This window comes from Mus caroli, unplaced genomic scaffold, assembly GCF_978045245.1.
Source record: "Mus caroli unplaced genomic scaffold, Mus_caroli_1 scaffold_13, whole genome shotgun sequence".
Taxonomy (NCBI): domain Eukaryota; kingdom Metazoa; phylum Chordata; class Mammalia; order Rodentia; family Muridae; genus Mus; species Mus caroli.
The window spans coordinates 5,499,212-5,515,539 of record NW_028227268.1 but is presented as its reverse complement, the minus strand read 5'-3'; the positions used below and the strand labels follow the sequence as shown (position 1 = coordinate 5,515,539).

Here is a 16,328-nt window from a genome sequence, read left to right as displayed (position 1 = left end):
TAGACACAACCCTTCTAATCTGGCTATCCTGCCTGCCCAGCTGCATCCTGCTCCTTATCTGTGGCAGTGCAGACCCTGTCCTGACCCAACTGAACCCCCAGAACTGCCACCTCTTGCTGCTGGGCGGCCTCTGTGGCCCAGACAGAGCTGCTTCTCTGCTAGGCTGGTTTGTCTTCTCTGTTCTTGTATCTCCAAATCGGGATTGTTCTGTCATTCTTGGACAACCTGTAAGTGGTTGCTGCATCTCCCTCCCCTGCTCAAAGACAGACAGGCACACACCAGGGAGAGCTCTCTCCAATTCTACCCATCTCTCAGCAACCTTCTGTCCTCTGCTCTCTGCTGTGAAAGGTGACTGGCAGAGGAGCAGGACAGAAGTGCTGAAAAGCAAGTACAAGGTCACTGAAGCTTCACTAAGGACAACTCACACAAGCTCTAGGTAAGCTGTGACCTAACAGGGAGCACTGAAGCACACCGCCAAGCAGGAAGCATAAACTGCTGCAGGGACCCAGGACCTGTTCCACAGACAACACTGTGACTGGTGTCAGCCTGCTGCTTCCAAGTACACATGGTATCTCAGCAGCCAACTCTGAGACCCATGACAGGATTGAAGCCACAAAGAAAGCATTGGCGTGCGCATGTACGCACGCACGCAGGCAGGCAGGCAGGCAGGCAGGCAGTCACATACAGCCACTACAACCATCCATACTTGCTTGACTCCCCGTCCACAGGGACACAGGCTGAGGTCCCGAAAGGCTAGCTTCAAGGCACTGAAAGGAACGTGGAGAGGCCAGCCCCCTTTTCTAATGTGAAGACCCTTTGTGCCTGCCCCACCCTCAGCTTCACCTCAACTGTCTTCTTAGCTTAGATGTCATACCACCACCAATTACGGGGCCTAAGTCATCGCAGAAAGCAGAAGCTGCACATGGAGGGAAATTCAAGGAGTAGAGAGGCCTTGACGAGAGCCTTGAGCTGCGTCTGCACACACCCCGTTGGCCTCTGTCAGGTCCAGGTACTGCCAGGGGAGGTGGGGAGGATCCACATGGACAGCCTGATCAGAACAAGCTCGTACAGGACGTGTGAAATGGAGGCAAAAAGAAGATTGCCAAAACCTCCAAGATCAAGTTCTTTATGAGCGTTTATAACTAGAACCACCTCACGCCGACGGGTGCTCTGGATATCCTCTCAGAGGGAACTGTTGTCAAGAAGGATGTCTTTAGAGACTCAGCTCTGAAACGCAAGGCTGGGGAGGCCAAGGTCAGTTGGAGGAACAATACAAGACAGGAGAGAACAAATGATTTTTCCACAAGCTATGCTTTTAGGTATATTTTTGTTTCTATCATTAAAAATTAAAAAGCAAGAAAAAAAAAAAAAAAAAAAAAAAAGAAAAGCCCAGCAGCAACTCCGAGTTTACCAGCCAGTGTCTAGCATTTCCTGGAAAGCATCGGCGAACCGAAGTTTTGGAATAGCAGGAAAGAAGCTATTCCAAAATAGCCTGGGGGAAGTCATGGGCTACGTGAAATAGACACTGGTCATGTAATGGCATGGAACAGGGCAAGAGGCAGTCTCTGTTGCCTCCGCTGAAAACAACCCAGAGCCGGACAACACTGATGGCGTCTAAGCTCAGACAACACTAGCCTCTGCTCTGCCTGACTCCGGCCCCAGCTCTAGGGCAGCGAGGGAAGCACAGCAGACGCAGGCCAGGCTGTGTTCATAGCTATAAACAACGCAACCCGGGGTTCTAAAGGGGCCACTCTGACCATGTACCTGGCTGAATAAGGCAGTGATCTTCCTAGATAACGCCAGCCTTCTAGATGCTGGCACTGTCTGGAGGCTGGCAGGACAGAGAAGTTACTCAGGCCTTAGGAGAGGAACCCTGAGCAAAGGAGGACCTGTGGGGCCTGAGCCAAGGCAACACACTTGGGTCACCTGCCTAGGAAGGGAAGGCAGTGGCTCTGTGGTTTTTAGCTAGAGCCACTTTGTCCTCTCCCCTCCCTAGAGACACAGGACAGCTCCCGTCACAATGACTGGACAGCATTATCAACAGTGTCTAGGCCGAGGAACTCCTGGCTGCTTAGGACATCTAGAAACAAGATGGGTCAAAGGTCATCTCCACTACCTCTACTGTACCCCCCTCCACACCCACCCCCCGCTTGAGAGGGTCTACTGTATAGCTCTGGCTGGCCTGCAACTCACTATTTAGACTAGGCCGACCCTGCCTCTTGAGAGCTGGAATTAAAGCTATGTGCCACACGCTCGCCCTCCCTCCCTTCTTTTCTGTGTATCTGTGCACACACGTGTGCAGTACCCTTCTTCTCTGTGTATCTGTGCACACACGTGTGCAGTACCCTGGAGGTCAGAAGAGTGGTCAATCACTTGAAAGTGGAGTTAGAAACAGTTGTGAACTCCCTGACATGGGTGCTGGGAACCAAATTCAGGTGCTCGAGGGGCAGCCATCACTCTCACCAGCTCAGCCACTTTAGCCTTTTAAACAATTTACTTTTTATACAATTATTGGGACTCCCCAGCACTCACACGGCAGCTCACAACCATTGGTAACTCCAGCTCCAGGGCATCCAATATCATCTTTGGCTTCCTGGGCTAGGCATTATATGTAAGTGGTGCACACATATGTACATAGGCAAAACAACCATACACATAAAATAATAACAAACAAACTGGAGAATGGCAAGAGGAAACCGATCCTGGCCTCTGGCCTCCACACACAACTGTACAGCCATGAGGCAGGGGCAGAGGGAAGGGCTGCAGTTCTGGGAGAAGGCGCTGCTGTAGAGTGAGCAGGCACTGTCATCAACTGGTTTGGTCTAGAGGCCCATCTGCTAACAAGGCCACCTCCTCGAAATGCCTCCCTGGCCTGCTCTTGAACCTGAGTTGTCCTGCTTCCAGTCTAGAAGCCCATTCATTAAATTGGCCATGGTCAATCAGATGCACTAGAAAATTCCTGTATAAAAAACTTCCACGACTAAGTGTCTGAAAACAGAAGGAAGCTAAAAAGACAGTTGCAGGTAACAGGCTCCTCACCCAAGGAGGAGCTGCCAGAAGGCCACAGGGAGAGTTATTTAAACATTTTTATTTCTAATTCTGTGCATCTAGTACATCTGTGTGTGGGCATGTGCACATGAGTGCAGTGTCCAGAGTCCCTGGAGCTATAGTTACAGGCAACTGTAAGCCACCTGACATCAACACTGGGAACAAAACTTGGGTCCTCTGCAAGAGCCAGCTCTCCAGTCCCCACAGGAAAGGCTTTAATGGGCCTAAGTATATATGTCTGGAGAGCAGGAGCTACCAGCCACACCAGTGAAGGCCAAGACGGGAGGTGTGGCCAGGTTTCAATCTCAGAGCAATAAATCTCCGTATTTCCCAGGGGCAGTGGTGTATCCACGACCAGGTCTTTCATTTATGTGGGAACAGGAGCACCCAGCACCAGCCAAGCTTCACCCACTGAAGCTTGATAAGTGTTCAAAGATAAACTGCCCTCACTGCATCCCTGGAAGAGGAATGAGTGGAGACACAGAGACAGTTTGCAGTGGACCCTGTTTTTGTTCCTCTGCTCCAAACTGACAGGCCACATAGAGACAGGCCAGGACTCCAGCCACTTCCTGAAGGGGACACTATGCCAGGCTAGCATGCAAGATCAGAAAGCAGCCAGGGATGGTGGTGTGCAGCTGTCATCTCAGCACTCAGGAGTTGGGGACAAGAGATTAGGAGTTGGGGGTTAGGGCATGCTGCAATACAGAGAGACTGTGTCTAAAAAACAAAACAGAAAAGAAAAAGAGAGGGAAACGTTACAGAACTAGCTGAGACTGCATCCCTTGCAGCTATGTTCCCCAGGAGGAGAGGGAACTAGAAGGCCAGGCTGAGTCAGTGAGCAGAGCTGGTTCCAGGCAACCCTTTGTGGAAGAACCCACCTACCGCGGCCCACAGCAGCATCACTGGCTGTACAAACACACTTGCTATTTCCAGGCCAATAAGAAGAAAGCGCCAGGGCATGCTGGCATCCCAAGGTAACAACTGGTGAGCACACACCAGAGCTAACCAAAATGGGTTCTGAGGGGTGACATCACTACTTAGGTGAATCACTAAGTCAAAGGCTTCAAAGGCTTCAAACACCCATCTTTGCACCTCCACTTCTTCTAGAACATGGCAGCAGTAAGTACCTCAGGATAGGAGCAGAACAATAGCACCAAAAGTGCTCAGGATACCTGGGAGCAAGATCTGTCTATTTCTCAGGGAGAGTTAGACAAAACCACAGGAGGCAAAATAACAGGGCAAAGTGGGACTCCAGGCATGGGGAGCACACAAGAACCGGGTTTTGCTGAGGACACAGCACTGCCACTCCCGAGTGGGTACCAGCACACATCCTAGAAACCAGAAGTCTCCCTGTGGACAGGACAGCCCTGGGCTGGATGCACTCTTGCAGGTGCAACCCCAGAGCTTATGTTCCACAGTCTTCAGGCGCCCTGGGGGCCACCTGCCTGGCACCTCTTCTTGCCACAGGCATGCTTTTGCTTTACCACATGAGTAGTCTGTTTGAGGAGTACATCCTACAGAATCCCAAAGCAAGTCAGCATGGCCCTCGGGGCCCAGAGCACCACGGCAGGCTTTTGAGGAGCGAATAGCTCAGCTAGAGAAGCCAAATGCTCGTGAAAACGCCAAGGCTGGAATGAGATGCAGAAATTAACAAGGTTGTATCATGACTTCAGTGCATTATTAAATTGGAAGGATTTTAAGTCTATCAGGGAGAGTCATGAGTAAACACCATAATGAATTGTGTAGTATTAATAACCTTCTAGCTTATGTGGTCAACATTCTCTACCTACCTCCTTTTATGTGCTGGGATGTTCCAATCCTAGTGATGGCTTATGGCTAGAGGCTGAGTCTGAGCACATCAGAATGTGTGGATGTGTGTCTGTCTTCAGAGGCTACTGCTAAGACCCCTCAACAGTATTACAAAGAGCTCTTGGCTACAGGAAGAAACAGCAACACTCAAGCCCAGGACAGGAAACAGGTGCTATCTCAGGCCCGGCAGTAGCTGGAGGGAAGAGAACAAGTAGGGCTTTGCAGCTGGGCACGGCAAGGGGAGGTCTGGTCCCACTCAGAGATAGGAGGTGCAGGGCTGGGCTGAGCCTCAATGAAGTAAGCCTCGGAGTCAGGTCCAGCCCAGGACAACACAGACCCTTGGTACGAGGGCACCAAGACCAGGACAAAAGATGATGCTTCCTGCACAATTACACACAAAGCTTCCTTTCCCTGGGAGTGCACACCTTTAGAGGAATCTCTGATCTCATGAGCGCATCATATCCCTGACAGAAGATACAGGTCCTGAGAGCGCCGGCCGGTTTCAAGATGCTGCATTTTACATTAAGCAACCACAAGATGGCGCATAGCTGGCTACATGCTGTCGCGCTGCTTTTGAAGGGCAACTAGCTGGTGGAAACAGACAAGGGACCCCTTCAAATTCTGACTGGCATCAGAGAGGTCATGGAGCAGTGAAAACCAGAGGTGGCCAAAGGAGCTCTGGGGGGAAGGGGCTGTTTAGGGTGGCTGCTAATCAGAATCCCAGTAAGTGCTTTAAAGATCGTTCTGGGGCAGGAGATGGCTCAGTGGTTAGGACCACTGGCTGCTCTTCCAGAGTTCCAGGGTTTAGTTCCCAGCAACCATATGGTAACTGACATCAGTCTGTAACTCCAGCCCCACTGGATCCAACACCTTCTTCTAGCCTCTACCAGACATACACATGGTGCAAGCCACCAATACACATGTAGTATATATAGTGGCACATGCCTTCAATCCCAGCACTTGGGAGGCAGAGCCAGAGGTTGAGGTCATCCTGGTCTACATATATAAAGTTCCTAGCCAGCTAAGGCTACACAGCGAGACCCTGTTTCAGAAAAGAAAAAAAGAAAACTGACAGAAACAAGAAAGAAAAAACATCTAATTAAACTAGAGTTCTAATTTTTTCACTTCAAACCTACCGAATGAATATGTGGATGAAGACAGCAATGTTCACGTAGTCCCTCAACCCCACCCCCAAGGCCTGGAGACCAAACCCGGAGCATCATGGGTGCCGCACTCCACCACTGACATACAAATCAGGAATCCATTCCCTTCTTGTTTCTTTCTTCAGGTCTCACCACACAGCCCAGAGACACCTGACCTTGATTCATGGTCCTCCTACCTCAGGCTCCTGAGTGCTGTGATCACAGGGTTGTGCTATCATACTCCACTGGGACATTTGTTTTTAACAGACTGACCTGTAGGTCAAGGTGTTAAAACAAGGTGGCTTAAAATAATGAACACCATGCCCTACCCAGAACTCCCTGACAACCCCTTCTGTGGCTCAGCCTGGGACAGACACACTAGCACTAAGCTCTCAAAGGATATGGCCTGAGCTTTGGGAGACTGCTCAGGTGGGCCAGTACTAGGGCGATGGGAAGTGCTGAGAATGACAGATACAGAGGCAAGAACTGGGTCCAGCCAGCTGTTGCCATGGAAGCACAGATCAGATTCTGCCAGTGCCTAGAAGACACTGGCCACTCAAGACTTCCAGGGGGAAGGGTTTCCTGCACAAGAGGGCAATTTTAGAGGTAGGTTCCTGGTCATGAGTAAGCCGTGGCCCTGGTGGGAGGATGTGGTCTCAATCACTGGGGCAGCCCTAGGTACCTCCTTGCAGGTGTTCCTCCTGCTTGGTCCCTCATCTGTATAATGTGGTCTTTCAGCAGCGTCAAGCCACCACCCTTCCTGAAAGGCTGAAGCAAGGAGCTCCACCCAAGCAGGACAGTGACTCGCCAGGCTCCCCAAAGCTGGGCAATGACAGCTAATCAATCGCCACTCCACAAAGTGCACTACCCTGCCTCGCTAGGCAGACTCGCCCGAGAAAGGAGTCACTCAGCACTGCTATTTTTAAAACTGCAAATCTGGTAAGAAAAGGCAGTACAAACGATCCATGAAAGCCTTGGTCCGAGGCTGTGGGGGCAGAGGCAGGTCCTTCCCACTGAAGCATGAGGCGTTCACCCTCCTATGGCAGACTCGGTTCCTGAATGCTCTTACGTTTGTTTTGGATCATTCCTGGTGGCCAAAGAAGACTACACTAGAACTTTCCAGTGACGTGCAGATGAGCACTCACACACAGGCAGGGAGAGGTCTCATGACCTAGCAGAACGACTGTGAAATAGCACTGTCCACTCACAGCCCTGCAGCCTGTTGAGACTCTTTTCCCCGGGGAAGCAAAAGCCTGGGAAAGTCATGGAAGCCACAGGTGAGCTGTAAGACCCCAGGGATGAGAGGAGGCTGGGACAGTCCCAACAGTCTCTAAAGCCTGGCACACACCATGCTGTCACCTTGCCCATGGACAGGCTGGCCCTGCTGAGCTGGCAGAGGTACCACACTGACCTCTAACCACTGGGATTTGGTGAGAACGGGAAAAGCACCTCCTAAGCCAGAGCTTCACAACCTGTGGGTCAGGGCCGCTCACCAGACAGTGCTGCCATGTTTCTTTTTCTTCTTTAAATGAGCTTACCACTGCATACATACACTGTGTCCTGGTCACACCCACATCTCCCCTAACTCATCCCAGATCCATCCCTACCCTCTTCCAAGTTTCTGACTAGCCCGCCCTCCTCAAACGATTTGACCCAGTTTGTGTTGCCCATAAATTCTTGAGTGTGGGGCCATTCATTGGAGATGGCTGACCCACCCTCAAGACAAAGCAACTCTCCCTCCCCCCAGGAGCCCCCGACGACGACTGTCCATAACTTGTCTAGGACCTGGGCTGGGAGCACCCCTGCTTCCATTCTGGAATGGAGGCTGGCTTCATCGTGTGTACTTCTTGTACAGGTAACCAGAGGTGGTGCAGATTCATGACTGCACAGAGCATGCCTGGAAGGAAGGTGTTGCTTCTTCCAGACCTCTGGCTGTTAGGAACTTTCTGTGATCTTTCTGTTCCCAGTGAAGGTGTAATGTGTCCTACTGAAGGGTATTTGATCACAACTTAGGGTAAACAGAAGTCCGTTAACCTGCTCCAGAAATGGCCAAGGGTAGTCCACATCATAATTCTTAACTGGCAAAATGCAGTCCTGAAGTAGCAATGGACTAACTTTATGGTTGGGGGTCACCACTGACTAAATGTACTAAAGGTAATGTACTAAAGAGCTGCAGCACTCGGAGGCTGAAACACTGGTCTAAGACAAATTAACTGTGAATGTGCAGTCATCTGTGGTGATTGGCAAGGCTGGGGAAACTGTAGGTAGGTGGAGAATTGCCGTTGATGGGTGCTGCAGACCCTCCAGCAGGTCTTTTTCCCTGGCAGAAAAATGGGAAATGTCACAGCTGAACCTAATCAAAGAACAACACTAGAAAAGGGGCAGCTATTGTGGGTCTAGGCTTAGGCTGACCCACAATCCTACACCTCTCAATCCTCACTGAAGCTACCAGTACCCAGGTTTGAGTACCCGCCTTCTACTGTCACAGGCTGGGGTCAGCAGCACTGGAGAGGCAGACTGCACAACTGGCATGTAGGGGCTCAAACCCTGGAAGGAAGATATAGTCCTTTCACAAATGCTTTGCCTGTCCCCTCTCCTGAGCTGGCTCGATTTCCCTTATTCCCAGGGCCCTGGGGGGACTGGGATGGGATGTATGCACGCAGCAGGCCTGGAAACTAAAGATGACCGGGAAGAGCACCAGACTGACTGTGTCTGGAGTGGCCCTGTACCCAAGGACCACCAATCCCTAGAAGGATGAGAACAGAGTGCATCTCAAGGGCCCATTAAACCTGTCTCTTAAGGTTAGGTGATGGCCCAGCTATACTAAACCAGGAGCACTGCAAGCACAGAGATTCTATCTTTTGTTCTCTCATGTATCCACCCCTTTCCAAGTAAGGCAGATAATATGCCAACTAAAACCAAGGTACAGGGATGAGGTATGAACAGGAGGCATCTAACATTAACATAGTGGTGTCCAAGCTCACCTTTCCTCCCCAAAGGGCTGGGCAGCTACCCAATAAGGAAGTCTAGGCTCCTGCTGCCTGGCCCGCTCGATTTCTCTCATTTACGACGCTACTCACTTGCTCCATGGTATACTGTCCACTCATTTATTCAATCAAACACTACTGGGTCCCATAGACCCTGTCCCAGATGCTAATGAAACATGGAGAAACTAGCTTGGGCAAGCACAGGGTGGCAAACAGTCCACATGTCAACATGGCTACACTAATCTCTTGCCCAGATGTCACTTCTCTGACAGAAGTACACTATGGTGACCCTGACCCTTGCTTTCCTCTTCTCCACAGCACTTTATGGCCTGATTCCCTGTCTTTGGATGCCTATGGGTCCAAGTGTGAACCTCACGTGGGTAGCCAGTGTCCCCACAGCATGCAACACAGGAAGATGTACCTAAGGAGCTGCTGCAAACACACTGTGCAGGGGAAGCCCAGGACAGAGGACACATGCCAAGAGTGGTAAGCAGTGTCCAGTGCTGTGGAGCGACCCAGTGTCACACTTAACCCAGCACTAAGGTCCCACAGTAGGCAGTGTGAGCTGAAGCCTCACTGGTGGGGCTAGAGAACCCAGAAAAGAGGAACAGACTCATGTCCCTTGGAAGACTAGGACCAAAAAAGAGGGGGAAAGGAAGAGGCAGGTGACAAAATGCACAGGCTGGAGAGGTGGCTCACTGGTTAAGGCTAAGAGAAAGCACTGCTCTTGTAAAGATTCCCAACCCCACACTGAGTGGTTCACAACTGCATGTAATTCCAGCTTCAGGAGACCTAACGCCTTCTTCAAGACCCCTGCATGCACAAACATCTACATATACACCACTAGAACTAAGATCAGTGTTTTATGTGGTTAAGCAGGAGACTGCAGAGGGAAGCTGGGATGAATGAGCCATAGCTCTCAGAGGCCAGAGGCAGTGCAGAGCAGTGTCCACACAGAACCCAAGCCCAAGAGGAAACTGTCCAGGCCAGGGGGCCTCAGTCAGAAACTGCTCCCCCTGGGAAGCTGGGTTTCCAGTAGGCTGCCAGGATTCCCATGGCCAGAGCAGGACCTGTCGCTGTCACCCAGAGAAGCCACAGTGGCTATACACCAGAACCTTAAAGGTGGGTCCCCAAACACCCCCCCCCCAGCAGCCCTTTTTTGCTATATGGGCAATCCTCAAGCAGGCCAGTGCTGGTCAGGGAGGGTGGTCCCTAACGGCTAGCTGTTGGTAGTCAGTTGATACAATATAAGTGTGGGTTATCAAGTTGAGTCCCTGTGTTTTCAATTGTTAACTGCTGTGCTGGAGAAGCCAGGCTGGCAAGATATATAAATGTCTCCGGCTTCCTCACATGCCCTAAAAGAAAGCAAGCAGCTGTGGGAGAGGTCACATCATCCTTATGCCAAAAGGTACAACAGAGCTGGGCAGGTGCTGTGCTGCTGCTGATTGGTTCAGGTTGGCTTTCTGCATAATAAAGAGCTGGCCCTGAAGCAGAGGAGAGCGGGGCAGGCAGGGAGGGAGGGCAGAGTAAGGGCCAGGTGGAGAGAGTGGCGGAGAAGGCGGGTAGGCGGGTTAGGTCAGATGGGCTAGCTGAGAGACTGCCCAGCAAACAGGCCAGCAGCCTTACAGGATACAAATGCTTCCCTGTATGTCCTTATTAAATCCCAAGTGGGACCCCCAAGAGCCCAGCAATCGCTGGCCACAGCAGGCACATGAACCTATGCCCAAGAAGCCTGGCCAATATCCCAGCCCAGCTGTTTGTCTTCTGTATTAGTTACATTTCCATTGCTGTGACAAAACATTACGACCAAGGCAACGTATAAAAGTGCTTAATCGGGCTCACAGTTCCAGAGGGTCAGAGTCCATGCTGGCAGAGTAAAGGCATGTCTGCAGAAACGCAGAGAGCTCATATCCCGATCCATCTGTAGGGGCAGAGCGCATCCTGGGGATGAGGTGAGTCCTTTGACTCACTCCCTTCCACATCTCCAATTCTTCCCCAATCCGGAATTCCTGTGTTGCTATAAGCACACAGGGGCGTATAGCAGCTTTTTCTTTCTTTCTTTCTTTCTTTCTTTCTTTCTTTCTTTCTTTCCTTTTCTTTTTCTTTTTTTTTTTTTTTTTTTTTGTTTTGTTTTTTCGAGACAGGGTTTCTCTGTATAGTCCTGGCTGTGGAACTCACTCTGTAGACCAGGCTGGCCTCGAACTCAGAAATCCGCCTGCTTCTGCCTCCCAAGTGCTGGGATTAAAGGTGTGGGCCACCACTGCCCGGCTATAGTGTCGTTCAGACTACCACACCTTCCAATCCCACCACGGGCCACCTATCTATTGGACTATTCGACTATGATGAGGGTCCAGGGTATGGGCCCTGTAGGTGGAGATGTGCTTGGACCCTTAAAACAGCAATTTCAATCTGAGGGCTGAAACCAAGTTTCTATGTAGCACTCCAGTTCAGAAAGAGGTCTTTAAATTCTGAGTCAGCCATGATCTCTAGCTCTACAGGTAGAGTTACACTCGCAAAGGCAAGAGACTCACCACTGCTCCAGGAGGGCCTGCCCATCTATCTACTGCCAGCACAATACCCCACTCTAGTGGACCCGTGAGCCAGCTGAACACTCCAGCTTGGTGAGAACTGAGCACTCATGGGGGCTGGACAGACAAGAGATCTACAGGGGGACAGGAAAGCCAGCACTTAGTAAAATGGGGAACTAATATAAAAGGACATTTACATTCACCACACTAACTTAATTTGTGGGAGGAGAAGGTAATGTGTGCCCATGTGTGAGCATGCATGTGTGTTTATGTGTGTATATGTGTGTGGAGGCCAAAGGATAGCCCTGAGTGTTTACTCATTCCCCAGGAGCTGTCCACCTTGTTTTTGTTTTTTTGTTTTTTGTTTTTTATTATATGTAAGTACACTGTAGCTGTCTTCAGACACTCCAGAAGAGGGAGTCAGATCTCATTACAGTTGGTTGTGAGCCACCATGTAGTTACTGGGATTTGAACTCCGGACCTTCAGAAGAGCAGTTGGATGCTCTTACCCACTGAGCCATCTCCCCAGCACCCCGCCCCCTTGGTTTTTGAAAAAGGGTCTCCCCGAGAGCACAGGCTCTCCTATGGGCAAGGCCGGCTAGCCAGCGAGTCCCAAGGAGCTTCTAGTCTCCGCCTCTGTGGATGTGGGTTCTAGAACTCAACATCACTCCTGGCTTCACATGGGACTGAACGGGGTTGGGGGTAATCTATCGCCTCACTCTTGCTTGTTGTTTAAGACGGGGTCTTGCTATGTAGCCCATGCCAGCCTGGAACTCTCAATCCTTCTGAGAGTCTCTAGACTGAAGGGATCACAGACATGCAACCTGGCTGTACTCATTCACTTTACTTTCAAACTACAGCCTAGATACACAAATGATGAACACGGTTCTCAGCTCTGGCGAGCTGTTGGTGGCAGGGGACTGCCTCAGCTTCTCACATCCTGTTCTAGAATGCTGAGATCAGATAAGATCAGAGTCTCTAGGGGTAACCCAGGTGTTGGATTTTGTTTTTTATTTTTGTTTTGAAACAGGGTTTCTTTGTGTAGGCCTGGCTGTCCTGAAACTCACCCTGAAGACCAGGCTGGCCTAGAACTCGAGATCTGCCTGTCTCTGCCTTCCAAATTGTTGGGATTAAAGGCACGTGCACCACTATAATTTTCTTATTTATTTTTATTTTATGTCTATGGGTGTTTTTCCTGCTCGTATGGTCTGTGTGCCACATGCATATCTGGTGCCCACAGAGGCCAGAGAGGGTGACAGACCCCTTCAACTTAAATGGGTGCTGGGAATTAAGTCCAGGTCTTCTGGAAGACCAGCCAGTGCTCTAACTGCTGAGGCATCTCTCCAGCCCCCAAACATGGTTTTAATTGATATATATGTGTCAGTCTGTAAGTAGAGGCTTCATTTATACAGGTGAGACTTTCTTGCGGACATAGGTAGTCAACGCTTTACACACTTATAAAATTAAGATTCTTAAATGCTAAACTAAAAAGCAATCCTTAACCAAGTCACCAACATATATAGCAGCACATGAGCCCTGGACAGAGAGCTGCCCCTGCATGCACTGGGATGCTGGGATGGATGAACTGTGAGGCGCTAGAAGTCAGGACCCACTGGGAAAACGCAGGACCTCCCACCCAAAACACACAGGCAGGGTCCTCTTTCCCATGACTGTCAGGTGTCACACAGCCCAGGAGCACTGCAGTTCCTGCCAAGCAACAGATAGTTCATGCTCCTGCTTTATGAGGGTCACACTCCAAACTTCCAGAGGCTCTGAGACCAAGCCAAGTGTATGACCTCTGCCTTTGACAAACCAACACTGGGCACGGCACACTACAGTTGGAGTGACAGTACCTTGGAAAGGTCACACACCATCTAGAAAGACCCAGGGAAGGTGTGCAGCTCTAGAACACTGTTCCTAGGAAGATTTTAGACTTAATGCTTTCAGTTGTTAAGGGTCAACATTACTTATAAATAGGAACGGGGTTTAACTACCAAAATGATATAAGATACCGGCACACGAGTGGTATGACTTGAAGGATAGATAGACAGGTCCCAACTCAAGGCCTTGCAAGCAGGTCAACAAGTAATCCAATTCAAAAACAGAGGAGTGGAGGGGGCTGAGAGAAGGCTCAGGGTTTAAGAGCACAGGCTGATCTTGCAGAGAACTTGGGTTACCCCCAACATATCTCATAACCATCTATAACTCCAGTTCCTGGGAATCCAACACCCTATTGTGGTTTCCATGGGTACCAGCATACATATGACACAAGACATGCATACAGGCAAACACTTTACACAAAATAATCTTTAAAAAAAGCCAAAAACAAAACCAACCAACAAATAAACAAAACAAAAACCAAAAACCAAACCAAAAACCCCACCAGAACTCTAGCACTGGAGAGGCAGAGGCAGGAGGATTTCTGCGTTTGTGGCGAGCCAGGTGTACAGAGTGACCAGGACAACCAGGGCTACACAGAGAAACCCTGTCTCAGAAACCAACAGAACAAAGCAAAAGCTTTGCTTCTTTATGCATAAATAGAGCTTCCTATGTAGCTGCTTTACAGTCTGCGGGTCACTGCTTTGGACCTGCATAGCTGGGTCTGGCTCAGACCATTCTTTGGTTCCCATCCTGTCCCTCAGAGCTGTTTAGGATGTCATTTCTTTCCTTTCTTCTCTGTAAAGAAATAAAGACAAGAGATAAGCAGTTGGGCTGGAGAGATGACTCAGTGGGTAAGAGCACTGACTGCTCTTCCAAAGGTCCTGAGTTCAACTCCCAGCAACCACTTGGTGGCTCATAACCATCCATAATGAGATATAGTGCCCTCTTCTGGTGTGTCTGAAGACACCTACAGTAATAATAAATAAGTCTTAAAAAAGAGAGATACAAAAAAGAGATACGAAGTGATGTGGGCTGAGATCCTCAGCTACTGAGATCCTCAGAGACTGAAGCAGGAGGATCATTTGTGTATAGGATATATTCTTTATGGTCAAGACAAGCAAACTCTATGAGACATGGGATGGCTGGTCTGAGTGTTTGAGCCCAGCATGGTCTACATAGTGAGATCCAGGACAGCCAGGGCTATATAGAGAGACCCTGTCTCAAAACAAATCATTAAAAACATGGGTGTGGTGGTACACAACTGTAGTTCCATTCTTTATGAAGCTGAGAAAGGAGCACTATGATGAGTTCAAGGCCTGCCCGGCTACACAGGGAGACCCTAAGAAAAGAAACAAAACCCCAAAACTACAGAAGGGGCCTGGGGATGTGGCTTAGTGGATAAAGTACTTGCCTAGCAAACCAGAGCTCTGTGTTTGATTATCCAACCTACATAAACCAGGGCTGATGGCACCTAACAACCTCAGCCCTGAGGATGGAGGAAGCAGGATCTGAAGAGTTCAGGGTTATATAAAACAAGAACAGAAAAATAACCCAGACATACACACTAGAGATGCGTGGAACATATCTGGACATAGAGCCCATCTTTGGTGAATGGAAACACAGGAACATGAACACACTCTTCCGGCATTTTTGGAATACTGTGCCATTTGCATGTATCTGTTAGGACACAGGAATATAAGCCAGCCTTAAGTCTAGAGATAACAATGTACTCTGCATATTTCAAAAGCCTAAAGGTGAGATTCTGACAGTTTCCATCAGGAAGAAATATCAAAAGGGTTCCAGGTGTATTTCAGTGGTTGTAAACACTTGCCTAGCCCTCAGAGGCTCTGAGATGATCTCCGGCTCAGCCAGAAAATAGTTTTAAGGAGCAAGCCAGTACAGCCCCGCGCTATACCTCCAATCAGACTAAATGGGCTTCCAACCACAAGTGGGGAGAAGCAGGCAGAACAAACTGTCCCATAATGTCAGGTGCTCTGCTCAGCACCTCAAAGGTTATCCAATCCCCAGGAAGTAGAAATGTGTCATTTCAGCCGGGCGGTGGTGGTGCAGGCCTTTAATCCCAGCACTTGGGAGGCAGAGACAGGTGGATTTCTGAGTTCGAGGCCAGCCTGGTCTACAAAATGAGTTCCAGGACAGCCAGGGCTACATAGAGAAACCCTGTACTGAAAAAAAAAAAAAAAGAAAAGAAAGAAAGAAATGTGTCATTTCTAGTTGTCGTGGCAATCACAGTCCTACACATGTTCCTCCTGGCTCACTTCACCCCCTGGTCTATTTGTATACACAGGGCTGTATCGTCCGTAACTCAGGGTGCCCAGACCAACCAATCTGTTGGGTAAAAGGACAGCCCAGCCCAGGGTGCAGGAGTCAGCTGTGGCCTAAGCCCTCTAGAGCTTGCTAATGAGCTAGGGGTCTGGCATGTCACCCCAAATCCTTACCACCCTGCTAGGCAGCAGGCACTATCTGAGATGACGGGAAACATGAGCCAAAGGTCTTTAAATGGACCCAGTGATTCCATGTTGAGATTTATCCTAAGCAAATTAAAAGGAAGATGTAAAAAGTATAGTAATGTGAACGTGTATGTAATCAGGTTAGTCCCCCAGTCCTTAACTGAGAGAGCACTGAGCTGGTCCAGGAGGAAACAGCAGTTAGACCCTCCCAAGGGCATTGCATACATTCAGCAGAAGCCCTGTAAAGATGCTTTTCTAGGGCCTGGGTGGGTGGCTCAGTCAGTAGTGTGCTTGCCAGACGAGCATGAAGACTAGAGCCTGAGTTCACCCACAGCTCACTGCCTAACCTAGCTCAAATACAAGCCACGGTAGGCCACACCCACTACAAAGACCTGACTCACAACATAAGGAAGACAGGAGACAACCTTTGATTCTACATGCGCATGCTTGTGCATGCATGCACAC

General features: G+C 49.6%; 1 protein-coding gene across 2 annotated transcripts in view; it reads right to left on the bottom strand.

Annotated features, from left to right (window-relative positions):
- The window catches only part of Ube2o (ubiquitin conjugating enzyme E2 O), a 47,470-nt gene that overhangs the window by 11,502 nt on the left and 19,640 nt on the right, over positions 1–16,328 (bottom strand). The gene's annotated exons all lie outside the window — the stretch shown is intronic.